Here is a 15,340-nt window from a genome sequence, read left to right on the forward strand (position 1 = left end):
GGGTCCAGATGGGTTTAGCATGGCTTTCTTTTAAGATTGTTGGGTAGTGGTTAATGAGGATTTGATGAAAATTTTCAAGGATCCAACCCAAAAACCTTCGTTAAATTGATGAAAATAGAATTAATTAAAATGACACAATGATTAGAAGAAAAATTAATCTAATTTGCTTTCAAGAAACTAAGTGGGTTGGGGAGAAAGCTAGAGAAATTGAAAAATCAGGATTTAAACTTTGGTACACTAGGAAAGAAAAACGTAAGAATGGGATAGAAATTATTGTAGCCAAAAAATTGAAAGATAGTGCTGTATATGTCAAAAAGTAGGGGATAGAATTATTAAAAACAAGATGGTCTTAAGCGAAGAGGTAATAAATGTCATTAGTACTTATGCTCATCAAGTAGGCTTAGCTGCAAACCTTAAGATGCAATTTTGGGTAGACATGGATAGTATTATACAAGGGATATCAAGGATTGGAAAAATATTAATAGGAGCAGATATGAATGGACACGTTGATAGGTATAATAAAGGTTATGAGAGGATACATAGAGGATATGGATATAGAGACAAAAATGAGCTCGGGGAGATGATCTTAGACTTTGCCATGCCATATGATTTTATTACAATCCAAAAACTACTCAGCAACAGTCGGACAAGTGGGGAATGTTGGGGTGAACCATCACAAACCTTCCTTTTATTTTTTTCGTTTCAATTGCAATTTCTAGATTTTTATATGATGAATTTTAAACTTTCCATATATATATATATATATATATATTTGTATGTATAAATAGAATAGATAGACTGTGAATACTTGCTTTACGAAGAGAGAAGAACGACCTTACACAAAATAAAAGTCAAAATAGATTTTTTCTTTACTAGGAGGGTAAAATCGTTTATCGTATAAGGATTGTAAAGCTATCCTATGTGAAAGCTTAACCACACAACATTGAGTTTTAGTGTTAGATATATGTATTAAAAAAAATGGAAGAAAAAGGATAAAATAAATCAGTGCAAGATAACTAGGTGGTGGTACCTAAAGGGAGAAAATATAATAAAATTTAGAGATAAAATGATCAAAATGGTGATTGGACTATAGAGGATGGTGTAGACACAAACACTCTTTGGAGTAGGATAGCTAGCTCTATTAAAAAAATAGCAAAAGAGATTTTAGGTGAATCAAGAGGAAGATTCTCAAATAGCAAGGAAACTTGGTGGTGGGATCAAGATGTACGAAAAAATGTAAATACAAAAGAATTTGGTATAAAACATGGCAAAAATATGGAAACATGGAAAACTTTGGAAAGTATAAAGAGGTGAGAAATGATGCAAAAAAGGCCATTAGTGAAGCTAAATATAGATCATTAAATAATTTGTATGCTAGATTAGATACAATAGAAAAGGAAAGAGTCATTTTTAAACTTGCTAGAGTTAGAGAAAGAAAGAGTGAGGACCCGGGTAATATAAAAAGTATAAAAAGTGAAGATGATATTGTCTTGGTTAAGAAAGAAGACATAAAAGAAAGATGACAAAGTTACTTCGGTAAGTTATTCAATGGAAACCAAGTAGAAGGCTTAAACTTAAAATTGACAAATAAGGAAAAGGCTAAAAAGTATGAGATTTATTTGCAAACTTAGAGTTAACAAAGTTAAGTTTGCACTAAAAAAGATGAAAAATGGATAAGCTATAGGATTGGATAACATCCCAATTAAAAAAAAAAAAAGGCAGCCTGGTGCACAAAGCTCCCGCATATGCGGGGTCTAGGGAAGGGGCGGACCACAATGAGTCTATAGTACACAGTCTTACCTTGCATTTTTGCAAGAGGCTTAACACAATTATAAAAACTAAGAAAATGCCAGACGAATGGAGGAAAAACACTTTAATACCTATATACAAAAATAAAGGAGATATTTGTAATAATTATTGTGGAATTAACTTACGAGTCATACTATGAAATTATGGGAAAGGATTGTTGAGCAAAGATTCAGGCTAGAAATGAAGGTCTCAAAAAATCAATTTGGTTTTATGCCTAGGAGATATATTACAAAAATTGTATATCTTTTAAGAAGGTTAATGAAAAAGTTTAGGGAAAAGAATAGGGACTTGCAAATGGTATTTATTGACTTAGAGAAAGCATATAATAGGGTACCTAGGGAAGTCCTGGTGGGTTTAAAAAAATTGGTGTATGTAGTTGGTATACTGATGTTATTAAGGACGTGTACGATGAAGTAATGACTAGTATAAGACTATGGGTAGGGAGACTAAAGAATTTCCAATCACAATAGGCGTACATCAAGGATTTAATTTGAGCAGTTGAGCCCTAATCATTTTGTTTTAATGATGGATGAACTGACTAGGAGTATCCAAAATGAGGTTCCATGGTGTATGTTGTTTGTGGATGATATTGTCTTGATTGATGAAACTAGGGGTGGAGTAGAATTTAAGTTAGAATTGTGGAGAGAAGCTTTAGAATCTAGACGCTTTAGGATAAGTAGAATATTGTGGTCAAAGTTAAACTTGATAATGAAGAAATCAATAAAACTTGTAGATTTTGATGCCTTGGATCTATTATGCGAATTGAAGGAGAAATTGAAGAAGATGTAATGCATAAAATAGAGAAGTGCTTCGAGTGTGCTTTGTGATTGTAGAATACTCTTAAAATTAAAAGGGAAGTTTTATAAGATGATTTTAAAAGCTGACTCTGCTATGTGGATCAAAATGTTGAGTGACTAAAGAATGACATCCAAAAAGTAAAAGTTGCCGAGATGAGAATGCTTAGATGGATAAGTGGTATGACATTAAAAGATAATTACGAAATGAACATATTTATGGCATGGTTTTAAATTGCGGTCGTGGATAACGTTGCGTAATGGTCCCGGGTGTCAGGTGGTACATATGAGGGTGTTACGTACAAGGAAGCAAGTGTAACAGTCGTTAATTTTTTTCATGCATGCATAACCATGCCAATATTGAAGAATTAGCATGAAATCCTTTAGTACATGATTTTTAATGAATTTTGATTGCTTTAATTCAAAAACATGGTATCAGAGCCCATGTTTCTTGCCTGGAGTCCAGGAAAGTTAAGAACATAGAAGTGATATTAGAAGAACAAGGTACAATTAGCAACAGGGAAAGTTACAAACCATGGATACACCCTCTACAGATTCCATCTCTCTTCCTCCTTCCATCTCTCTTCCTCCTTCCATCAAAAGAACTACTTCTTCCAAGATCACCAATTTAGTTGAATATTCCTATATTCCTGATTCTGCTCAGATTCAGGACACCTCTCTTCCTCTTGTTAATCCTCATAACATCTTCAAAAAAAATAAATCCTTAGCCAACCAAGTCCGTACTCTCTTTATTTCTCACGACAAACCTCGAGTTAAAGAATATGTTCAGAGCATAGCTCTTGATAAATGTCTTATCCTAGCCTCTTCCAGAGAACAATATATTGATCTTGAATTTGACCAAGATCTGATCAACCAATGGATCAGAGAAGGTTATACTCACCTTCACTTTGGTGCTGTTTGTCTTCTTCTCACACTGCATGGCAGAAAAGGACTTCCTGTTACAAGTAAGGATGACTCTTCTCAATACCACTTATACTTAGTATGAGCATGCTGCAATTGGGACTTCCCTCACTACACTTCAAGCTGGAAGTGTCTGCCTCACCTTTTTTCCAAACTTCAATATTCCTTTATGAGATAAATATTTGAAGAATTGTATAAAGGTTCAGCTTCAAATCACTGGAGCTCCTCAGATATCCTCTGCTTATATGGCTACTCTTCACCATCAGCTCATCCACAGATTATAAGATCATGCTGTTGATCTCCTCCTTTCGGGACAGTCTGACAACACTATTCTTATCACTGCTGAAAGAGAAGATGAAGTGTCAACGATCTTGCAGATACCAAGGCAAATTCGCAGAGATGAATTAAAACAGCTCATCTTGTTGGAATGGATTACCAGCTATGAGCAACTTCACCAACATTCCATACCAATTCATCTTTCAGATCCGAAATTCCAGAGACTTCTAGACGGAACTGTGAAAACCATGTTTGATCCAAAAGATGGTGCTTCCTCTAGCACACCCCCAGTCTTCCAATCCCTGATGATAAAGCCTGTCACTTTTGAAGATGATATTCCCATCAACAGTGTTAATACAGATGGATCCCCCAGCTACACTGACAAAATTAAAGGACACTTTATCTGGGATGTTGATCCTTCACGTGTGACTTTGATTGTGATTGTCATATATCACACTAGAAGGAAACTAGACCATCCTGTAAATCATTTCCTCCTCACAGAAGGCCTGATGATTTAGATAATTCATGGATAGGAATTCGACGTCTGGATCCTAAACCTAAACCCCTATGGATCTACAAAAGAGCTCTTGAAATTCTTCGAGATGAAGGACTTTTTCCTCCAGAAGAACTTAACCCAGTTCCCTTCCAAGTGGCCCACAAGAAAACACATAATAAACTTTTTAGTTTATTGCAATAATGGCATCGTGTTCCATAAGTCAATTGATGCCTCTAATGTTCCGAATCAAACAACTGAATATTATTTCAGGTAATTTTCTATTTTTGAAAAGTAATGTGAAGAAGGTCTTAGAAGATGCAAAAACAATAACCTCCTTTATTTACAATAACACATGGATAGTGAATTTCAGAAACAAATTGACAAATAATAGAGAACTACTTTGTCCTACCATCACTCAATTTGTCACCAACTTTTTTGCCTTGGGGACCAATTTTTAGGCATAAACAAGCATTGAGGGAAACGTTCACATCTGATGCTTGAAAAAAGTCAAGGTTTGGAATGTCAAAATCAGACCCGGTATATGATGCAAAGAAGATTCTCTTAAGAAAAGAGTTTTGGCGAAAGACTTCTGACATAATTAAAGTGCAGGAACCCTTGGTGAAAGTTCTTAAATTAGTTGACAATAATGAAAAACCAACCATGAGTTTCATATATGAGGCAATTGATAAGGCGAAGCTGGCTATTTCGAAAAGACTGTCGGCTTTACAAAGATTATTGGAAAATAACTGTTAACTAGCGGAATTTTCAATTGCATCAAGACTTGCACGATATAACTTCTTATTATTTTAACTTTTAAATTATGCAAAATATTATATTGTTACATTCTTGCATAGTTGCATTGCATACTTACATTGAAACACTGTTAATGATTAATATGTTTATTAATTTGACTTTAGAATATTTATTGAACCCCTAATTTCTTTATGGTGCCCCATCCTCTCCTAAAGTTGCTAGAGAAGTCATGGATTGGAGAATATTTATTTGGGGAGCCCCTTGATCTTCCAAAGGAAAGCTACTAATCTAAGACCACATCTCCAAACACAGTCCTTCTCATGGACTCTCAATAGGAGAACTCGGGTCTTTCAACTAATGCTTTACCAAAGGAGATCAACGGGGACCGTACAGCCTTTCTGATGTGCAAGATCCTCCTTAGAGGCAAGCACAGAGCATACTCGACGCCCATTTTTTAGTGTGTTGTTTACATAAGTCATATATATATATATATATATATTTCTAATAGTTTGCATTACTTTAATGGGTAAAAATTGTAGAAATTTAATTGAAATGGAGAACCAATTGATTAGAGGCATAAAATGGTTTAAAAATGAGTCAATATACATATACTTGAATTTGGAAAATGATTAGTATCAATAGTTTAGTAGTCAATACATGAATACAATATTACAATTTACAACACAACCACATTTTACCGGCGAGAAGAATAAGGTGGAGGATAAGGATGATATGCATGTGTTCCAGTGGTGGATACACTAGATGATAACAACTATTATAAGATCCATATGATTGTAATGATGAAATTAGGGGTTCAATAAATATTCTAAAGTCAAATTAATAAACATATTAATCATTAACAGTGTTTCAATGTAAGTATGCAATGCAACTATGCAAGAATGTAACAATATAATATTTTGCATAATTTAAAAGTTAAAATAATAAGAAGTTGTATTGTGCAAGTCTTGATGCAATTGAAAATTCTGCTAGTTAATAGTTATTTTCCAATAATCTCTGTAGAGCCGACAGTCTTTTCAAAATAGGTAGCTTCGCCTTATCAATTGCCTCATATATGAAACCCATGGTTGGTTTTTCATTATTGTCAACTAATTTAAGAACTTTCACCAAGGGTTCCTACACTTTAATTATGTCGGAAGCGTTTCGCCAAAACTCTTTTCTTAAGAGAATCTTCTTTGCATCATATACTGGGTCTGATTTTGACATTCCAAACCTTGACTTTTTCCAAGCATAAGATGTGAACGTTTCCCTCAATGCTTGTTTATGCCTAAAAAATGGTCTCCAAGGCAGTAAAGTTGGTGGCAAATTGAGTGATGGTAGGACGAAGTAGTTCTCTATTATTTGTCAATTTGTTTATGAAATTCACTATCCATGTGTTATTGTAAATAAAGGAGGTTATTGTTTTTGCATCTTCTAAGCCCTTCTTCACATTGCTTTTCTTACCAATGTCTTCAAGAATAAGGTTGATGCAATGAGGTGCGCATACTGTCGAGTAGAGATTGAGCCTCTTTTGCATTAATAATTTCTCTCTTGCTTTTATTTCAACTTCATTATCAGTCACTATTTGGTATGCATTTTCCTCTCCAATCTCTTCAACCACCTCGTCCCTTAATCTAAAATGAAATAATATATTTAATAATCACTACTACTTAATTAGAAATATACAAGTCATCAAGTGACTAAGTCTATAAGACTATTTACATAAATAATCAAAAATAGAAAATTACCTGAAATAATATTCAGATGTTTGATTCAGAACATTAGAGACATCAATTGAGTTGTGGAACACGATGCCACTATTGCAATAAACTAAAAAGTTTATTATGTGTTTTCTTGTGGGCCTTGACCAACCATCACACATAATAATTACACCTCTCTCCTTCCAAATGTCAACAAAAGAAGATTTATAATTTTTCATTTCTTGATACTCTTGTTCCATATAAATTTTAGAGAGGGTTATAGGCCTTTCACCCCCTTTCCAACCTTTCTAGCAACATCAAACATTAGCTACATAAATGGAGAATTAGCTACATTCGTTGGAATTCGATTATAAACTGGGAATTTACCTATTGCTTTTCCTAATTTACTCCTTAAACCCTTCAGAAGTTTGATATTTATTTTTGGTTGCTTGACATTCCTTATTTCTAGAGTAGGACCCATCGCCTTGAATCTAGCTTTAGGGGCATCGGGGTTAATACATTGCCGTCCACTACCTCAAACTTCTCAAACTCTTTGTAATCGAGCTCTACCAAAACCACAGGCAATGCCATTACCAAAGCCAACCCCTTGTTCATAATAACTACCACTTCCATAGTTTCTTGCCCTAATTCTCTGCCTCTCTTCCCATTCTTGCTATGCTTATGTGCTTTCTTGTCGAGCAAATCTCATTCTTTCCTCGTCTGAATCTTGTTTATCGTTCAAATTTTCAAAATCTCCTTTAATTTGAGCTTCTAGTTCTTCTTGCCTTTTTTGTTTATCTTTCTTCTTCTAAACATAATGTTGTAGATGTTTCATCATTTGTTCTCTAACCTATGTGGTTACATTTGGACACACATACTTGACCTTTTTACGTGCCAAGTGTTGTTTCAACCGTGTAATTACTAATTCCTCTTTTAATTGTTTTTCCACACAATTTACATAAGACAACATGTCTACTAACTTCCACTGAACTAGCAAAATGCCAACCAATTGCTTCACTAGGTAGCTCTTCACTTTTTTATTACGTGAAATCTTGATGCTTAATTAGATGATTTTTGCACACAAGTAAAAACAATAAGTTATGGTCCTTATACAAGAAATTAAGAATAAAATGGTACATAATTAGTTTATTACATAGCAATATAACATAAATGATGGATTAAATTTAAGACTTTAAGTTGCTAACTATTAAGTTATTAACTAATAACTTAATACTGGATAATTATCAAAATAGGAATTAGGAATTGATAAAGTTAATAATAATAAGTAATTATCTATTGATTCTATTATGATATTTCTTAAATTATATAAATTTTAGTTGATTTATACATATATAATGCAACTATTTATATTACAATTTAACAAAATAAATATAGAATTATAGATCTTATAATTTAATTATTTAAAAGGTAGTGTACTTGACTACTTTTGTAGAAATGAAAACATATTATAAATTGTATAAAAAATATTAAATTATTAATTGTCAAGATATTTAAAAAATAAAAATATAGATTTATAATTTTCTGTAAATGTTATATTAATTAATGATTTTTTACTTAAATAATAAATACTTACATTGTTAGTTGTTACACACATAAAATAAAACTTGGAAATGTAATTAGCAATTTAGTAATATATTAACTTACTAGGTGCAGCCTCACAATCTAAATCTAATATTAAATAATAAATATGTAGATCTATAGATTCTGTACTTTATACCAATTTTTATTAATTAATAAGTTTTACTTATATAACTAATTATTTGCAATTTTACATAACATAAAATAAAAATAATTAAAGTATAAACATAAAAGTGTACAATAAACTAAATTAGTAGGCTAGTAGGACTGTAGTAGTGCTGCAGTAGCCTCTACTTTGTCACTCAAGTACTCATTCTTGCTTCAATTTCCCTTTTTTCTTTTTTTTTTAAAAAAGAAAAAGAAAAGGAGGAAGACAGGAAGAAGACATACCTGACGGTGAAGAGTGGCCAAAATGTGTGAGTTTCAGCTCCAAATCCTTAAATATCTTTTTGTTCATGAAAAATTTCACAATTTCCTTGTGGAATCTACCCTAAACTTTCTCAAATAATAGCAATTTTTTTGAGAAATTGTATCGAAAAATTGAGTCAACTGACTAGACCTGGCAAAACGGATCATGAACCGCTTGGTTAAGACGAGTTCGGGTATATGAAAGTCAACCTATTTATAAATGGGTTAGCCTGTGACCCGCCTATTTATAAATGGGTCAAACCGGGTTTGGGTCCAAATCCTTAAATATCTTCTTGTTCATGAAAGATTTCACAATTTCCTTGTGGAATCTACCCTAAACTTTCCCAAATAACAAGAAGTTTTTTGAGAAATTGTATCGAAGAACTAAGTCAGCTGACTAGACCTGGCAAAACGGGTCATGACCCGACGTGTCACTCGTGACCCACCTGGTTAAGATGGGTTTGGGCATATGAAAGTCAACCTGTTTATAAACGGGTCAACCTGCGACCCGCCCGTTTATAAACGGGTCAAACCAGGTTCGGGTTGGGCCACCCGTTGAGTGACCTGTTTATTTACCTATATATACCTAATGCCCATTTAAAAGAAACCCTAATCTCTTATCTTTTAGTCTTACTTACCCACACCCACCGGCCACTGCTTTTTGCGGCTTTGCCCTTTGCCCAGGCTTCCAACACTACACGCCGCTCACACGCCCACCCCAAGCAGCCCAGCACCGCAGCATTGCAGATTGCAGCACCAGCATGCCGTCGTCGTCACCGTCGCCACCCCTCTAACTCCGCTGTCACCATCCCTCTCACTCCGCCGTCGCCTTCGCTGCGCGCAGTCCCCCTCCCTCTCACTTTCAGTCTCATTGATTATTTTCAACTGCAACATGTGGTTCTTTTGAGTTCCTATGATGCCAAAATAAATTTCATATTCCAGGTTTCCACCATTGTCAGTGCTTGTGCAAAAGATGGGTAAGTGAAAATAAAGAAAGAAATAAAACAAGGAAGAAACAAAGAACATTATATTTTGGGAGAAATTCATTATGAGCGCAAAGAAAAAGCTTGTAGCTCCAAAAGATCCTCTGCCAATACTCAGTACTCTTCCATTTTAGGTTTTGCTTCATCATTCTTACTCATCTCCGACTCTCCCTCTCATGATCTCACCCTTAGGCCTGAGTCTCCCTCTCAAGTCTCGGCTCACTCTCAGGCCTCAATCTCCCTCTCCCTCTCTCGGCTCTCTCGTCTGTCTATCTGCAATTTTTTTTTAAACATTTTATGCTTTTTTTAAGATTTAATAAATAAAATGAGTACTTTTCTTGAAAAAATTAAAATATATACTTTTTTTTTTAAATGGATAACCCATGACCCGCCCGTTTATTAAATGGGCGGGTTAGGGTTTACATGGTTGCGACCCGTTTAACATCAACCCGTTTAAGACCTAACCCGTTTACGATCCGACCCATTTTCAACCCGCCCGTACCCAGCCCGTGAACCCGTTTTGCCACTCCTATAGTTGACCTGCAGAGCACAACTTCAAATAACAAATCGAAGCTTGCTTTGGGTGTTTCGAAGCTTCAGATCAGTGATCTAAATTGGACTAAGAATAGGGGAGGGGAAAAAGCAGCCGCACGCAAATAAAATGAGAAAAAATGAAGCGGATTCGACAAGATAAGGTGTCGGCAGTCTGTAACGGTTTGTAACAGCCGTCACAGACCCTAACGTAAGTGCAACGCCCGTTGTGGACTGTTACGGCTGTGAATTTCCAGTTTGCCGCATTAGCAGCTTGTAACGGTATCGGCGCCTTCAAATTACATTATGTAATGGATGTTACACTACATAACAGCTGTTATTAACTTATTTAATACCATAATTTGCGTTAAGTTAGGCATAGCTCTTGTAGAAGATAAGATCAGGGTTGGACAATTCAGATGGTTTGGACACTTGCATCGTAGCTCACATAGTGCGCCAGTGATGAAAAGTGAGTTAGTTATTATGAGGGGTAGTAGAAGGGTAGGGGTAGACCTAAAATAACTTGGAAGGAGATATTAAGTAAGAATTTAATAGCCCTGAATTTGTCGAATGAAATTGTCCATGATTGCTTTCATGTAAGTGACCCCACTTAGTGGGAGTGGGACTTAAGGTGTGGTTTGTTGTTGTAAAGCCTTCATTCGAGTATTATACTTTTTAATGGTATTTTTGGGCAAGAGTATTAATTCTACTTTCATCACTTTAATGTAGGCTTTGGGTCGGATGAACTTAGCATAACTGTTTTTTTTTAGGATTGTGGGGAAGTGGTAAGGAGGATTAAAGAAGATTTTCAATGAGTTGTATTTTTTTAATGGGATTTTGCATAAGAGTATTAATTCTACTTTCATAGCTTTGGTTCCTAAGATGAATATGTATATTAAGGCTGCAGATTTTCAGCCTATCAGTTTTGTTATTAGCATGTTAAGATCATTGCTAAAGTTCTAGCAGATAGGTTGAGTCTTGTGATAGGAACATCGTCTTAAATTTCCATAAAAATTTCCTCTTTCCACCACCACGAAATAGAAATGTTAGTCAAATTTCTATTGAAATTTCCACAAATCACTTGAAATTATTTTGAAATTTCCAAGTCACCAAAATTTGTCGACATTTCACCTATAGAATAAAATTTCTTTTAAATTAAAATTTGAGATTCAAAACCCAAATTGAAATCTCACTCTCTCTTTGAAACTAAAGATTATTATGATTGGAAGAAGAATTTGAATAGCCTTTTAGGCTTTTATATTACATGAAAAATTAGATTTAGATGTTAGCTATAACATTTTCTTGGACCATTTATGTCTTAATTATCTGTATTATATAAAAAAAATATTATCTATTTTGTTTATGAATTTTGTTTGTATGAATTGAATATGCTTAATTTGATTATTATATTACAGTTATCTGGATCTTATGTGCCACATACTCTTCCTTGATGTATTTTATTTATTATATGTTAGTTCTAAATTTTGCATTATTTTCTATTAATAGTTTCTGATGTTTCATAAAAAAAAAATTGCATGCTTTGCTCTTATGTTCCATCAGTTTTTATAATCGAAATTGAAATTGACATCGACATTGAAATTTCCATAAAAATTTCTGTAATTTAAATCCTCAAAATGTGAGTCAAAATCGAAATTTAAGACCTTGCTTTAGCTTGAACACCAAAACAAATTGGCATTAAAATAAGGGCTTCAAATTTGTTTTGCTAATCTTAAAACCAAGGAGGGGAGTTGAATGCCTCAAGGTTTTTGAATGATGAAGAATGTAGACAATGAATGTTGAAGATTAGAGGCACTTGGCTTTTTTCGTGAGTAGGGAGTGGAAGAAGCCAGAGAAAAATTGAGCAGGAGAAGTCAGCAAAATTATAGCCCCTGGTTGATTTGATTTCCATGTCCCTCTTCTCATTTGGCGCTTTAGGTTTTAGCTTCTTTTTTAAATTACAAGTTATAATCCATATGCATATAGTTTACAAAATAAAATAAGTTAATAAACACGCACTACATTGATATTGGGGCGTACCTCAGTCATACCTGTACCCAATGCATACTTGGTACAAACATTGCATATTATGTGGAGTGCTCATGCCTTACAGTTAACTTGGGATTGATTGCCATGGTGATGCTTTGGCAAAGGGCGTGTGATTCGTGATGATGGGTCTCAGTGTTGCTAAGGATTTGGAGGATGACGTGGACACATGGTTTGACCTTTGAGGTATATCATGGGCTTTAAAATAGCAACTAGGGTTGCAGAAGGTCGGTGTTGATTGGGCTTGCAGAGCTGAATGATGTGACTAGGTACTTCACCATCAATTCTTTTACTACAAATATGGGCTTGACTGACTGTTGAAATTGCAAGATTGATGGCAAAGTTGTTGATTTTAGGTCTTAGAGCTTCAATAGTGGAGATTGTGACTCTGGTTTGGAGTGGGATTTTGGAGGGCTGGGAGGTCCAATGGTGCTCTAGAAGGCTAGTGCAATGGTGCTTGGGCTCCAAGGCCAACCACTCCAGTGTCAAAGAACCTACCTCTCAATCTCTTGATCCGTGTCAGGAAGTGTCTCAGCCATGTCAAAAAAAAAAAAAAAAAAAAACTAATTAATTTCCGATGCGTGTTGAGTACATGTTGGGGAGTGTCAGGCAGGTGTTGGTTTGGAAACAACACTTCAGGATTCCAAAGCTGTCAGTGTTTCCTGGAACCCAAGGTGGATCTCTGAAGTTTCATTCTTCTATTTTTCTTCTGTTCTTCTTTGGTACTGCTCATGCAACCACATTTCATGCTCCAGAGTTCTCCTTGTTCCTCACTGCCCAAATTATTACTGCATCCTTTTATCTAATCAAATCCAAAAAGCTTAGAGCGTACTGCAGGGCAGTACTACAGCCCATCCCAAAGGCCTTGCTAAAGCCCAATTTGGAGAGGGCTTGAGAGTTAGGTTCTTTGACATTGAAGTGGTCGGACTTTGGAGTCCTAGCACCATTGCACTAGCCTTGTAGAGCACCGTTGGACCTCCCAGCCCCCAAAATTCCACCCTTGTAAAGTCATTGCTATTTTCTCTCGTTGTTAGTCCTGTATATTTTTTTCCCTAGTTTCTTGATGAGTGATGTCCATTGCCCACAATCTGCCGTGCTGTTGAGTTGTCTTTTGTTGTTTGACCAATATTCAATGATATGAATGTAGTTGATGATTGTCGAAGTGTAGTTTGCAAATTTTGTAAATGATAATTTTGCATGAATTGTGCTTAAATTTCGTTTTAAATCAAAATTGCCTAATAGTTGTTACAACTAAAAGAAAAAGCATGCCTAAATATATATATTTATATTAATTAATTAATGTACCCTGCTGTTGTATATCCTCATTTTTTCGAAATTGTCATATCGCCATGTCAGAATTGTGTTGTATCTGTGTCTTGTGTTGGTATTGGTGCTTCCTGGCTCAGGTTTGAGAAAAAATCAACTTCTGATGGTGTAGTCAAAAGAGTACAAGTTGCAGCTCTTTTTACAGACTCAACTTACTTGGGAAGCAAGGGACTTGTAAAATGAACTCATACTTAACTTTCAGGCCCATAATTTGACAACAAGACTCACCAAGGACCCCTAAAAAATTACCTTGTTAATTGCTCATGAAAATAATTTCAATTTAATTGTTTTGATGAGCAAAAAACTATATTAAAGATAGAAACAACAATCACATGGAAAACGAGGTATCCTCCAGCAAGACAAGGAAATAAATGTAAATAAAAATTTAAATGCAATGCCCTGTTCATTTAGGCTCATAAACTGATGTAAATCACTGCTGATCCCTTCCTTGAACATCTAGTAAAATAGACAGAAAATGAACCTATCAAATCATCCAATTAACTAGCAAACCTAGTGAGAAAAGCCCCTGAAGAGCCAGCAGAAACTCCCAAACCTAATTCTCAAATCAGAAATTTGATATACTACTAATAATAAATGCTTCAATAGTTTCTAACAGTTTCTTTTAAAATGACAAGTTTAGAAGTCTTACAAATAATATCCTTGATCTTATGACACTCAACTCTCCAAACCCCTAATATTCGAACTCAACACCTTCGTCCTAAAACCTTGCTGCTGTCTTCCTCCCCCTTTCAACCCCCATTATTGATAGTAGACTCTAATTTTTGCAGTTTCTTCTCCACCCTTTTTTCCTCTTATAGATTCTAGGAATAACAATCACCTTCAAGGGCTTACTAATTTATTCCCTCTTCTATCCAGCAGCTCCTACGGGTCTGAGCTATCCCCTTAATCCTCCACTGGTTCTAAAGTCTTGAGCCTCTCCCTCAAGGCCTAGCTCTCTCTGGCACAGCGGATAAATCTTGACATTTTAGACATCAACAGGTGTAGGCAAGATGCCTTTATCATTGTTAAAATCATTCCCTTGAGTACCTGACAACTCATTCACAGTGCTATGAGCACAAGTAAGCAAAGGATATCAAGAAGAATGAGAAGATTCAAGACTACCAGAACAAATAACACCAGCTAAAATTCTCTCAGCCACACGGTCTTTGTGGCTATAGAAGTCCCTATTAAATCAGTTGCACGCTGCTTAGATTTAGAAGAAACAGAGAAGGTCCTTGTATCCATTTGCAAGTTCCCATCCCCTACTCACCCACAGCCTTTCTCGTCAGGAGACTTCATTTGATTGGCAGTTAGTTCAGAATAATCCAGAATCACTAATTGAGGTGCAGGCAAGTAATCGTCTTCATGATCTTGGGTTTTATCCAGGAGCAAATTATTCTTTTCTTCAACAAGTTTCATCTAGTTTATTATCTTTTTGTAAGAGAAAACACTCCTGTTGGATTTCAATTACAAACCTTAAGGGCAGGGGTGCTTTTCACTTCGAGGACGTGAGTCCTGTGACTTGACATCAAACTCTTGTCAAACATTGTTAGAACTGCTGCCATTGTCAATAACAACGTTGTAACTCCTGCATAAAAGTTTGGAGCAATGTAACGTGTGCATAGTGCTTGTCACAAAGCTAGTTTGGAGAACAAACAATCATCAATTTAGTGTTGGTGACCCCCTTTATTTTATTTTTTTAAA

General features: G+C 35.1%; 1 protein-coding gene across 2 annotated transcripts in view; it reads left to right on the forward strand.

Annotated features, from left to right (window-relative positions):
- LOC131146373 (DENN domain and WD repeat-containing protein SCD1) overlaps positions 1-15,340 on the forward strand; it is a 119,955-nt gene that overhangs the window by 13,992 nt on the left and 90,623 nt on the right. The window lies entirely within an intron of this gene.

The sequence above is a fragment of the Malania oleifera genome, chromosome 13, assembly GCF_029873635.1.
Source record: "Malania oleifera isolate guangnan ecotype guangnan chromosome 13, ASM2987363v1, whole genome shotgun sequence".
NCBI classification, from domain to species: Eukaryota; Viridiplantae; Streptophyta; class Magnoliopsida; order Santalales; family Ximeniaceae; genus Malania; species Malania oleifera.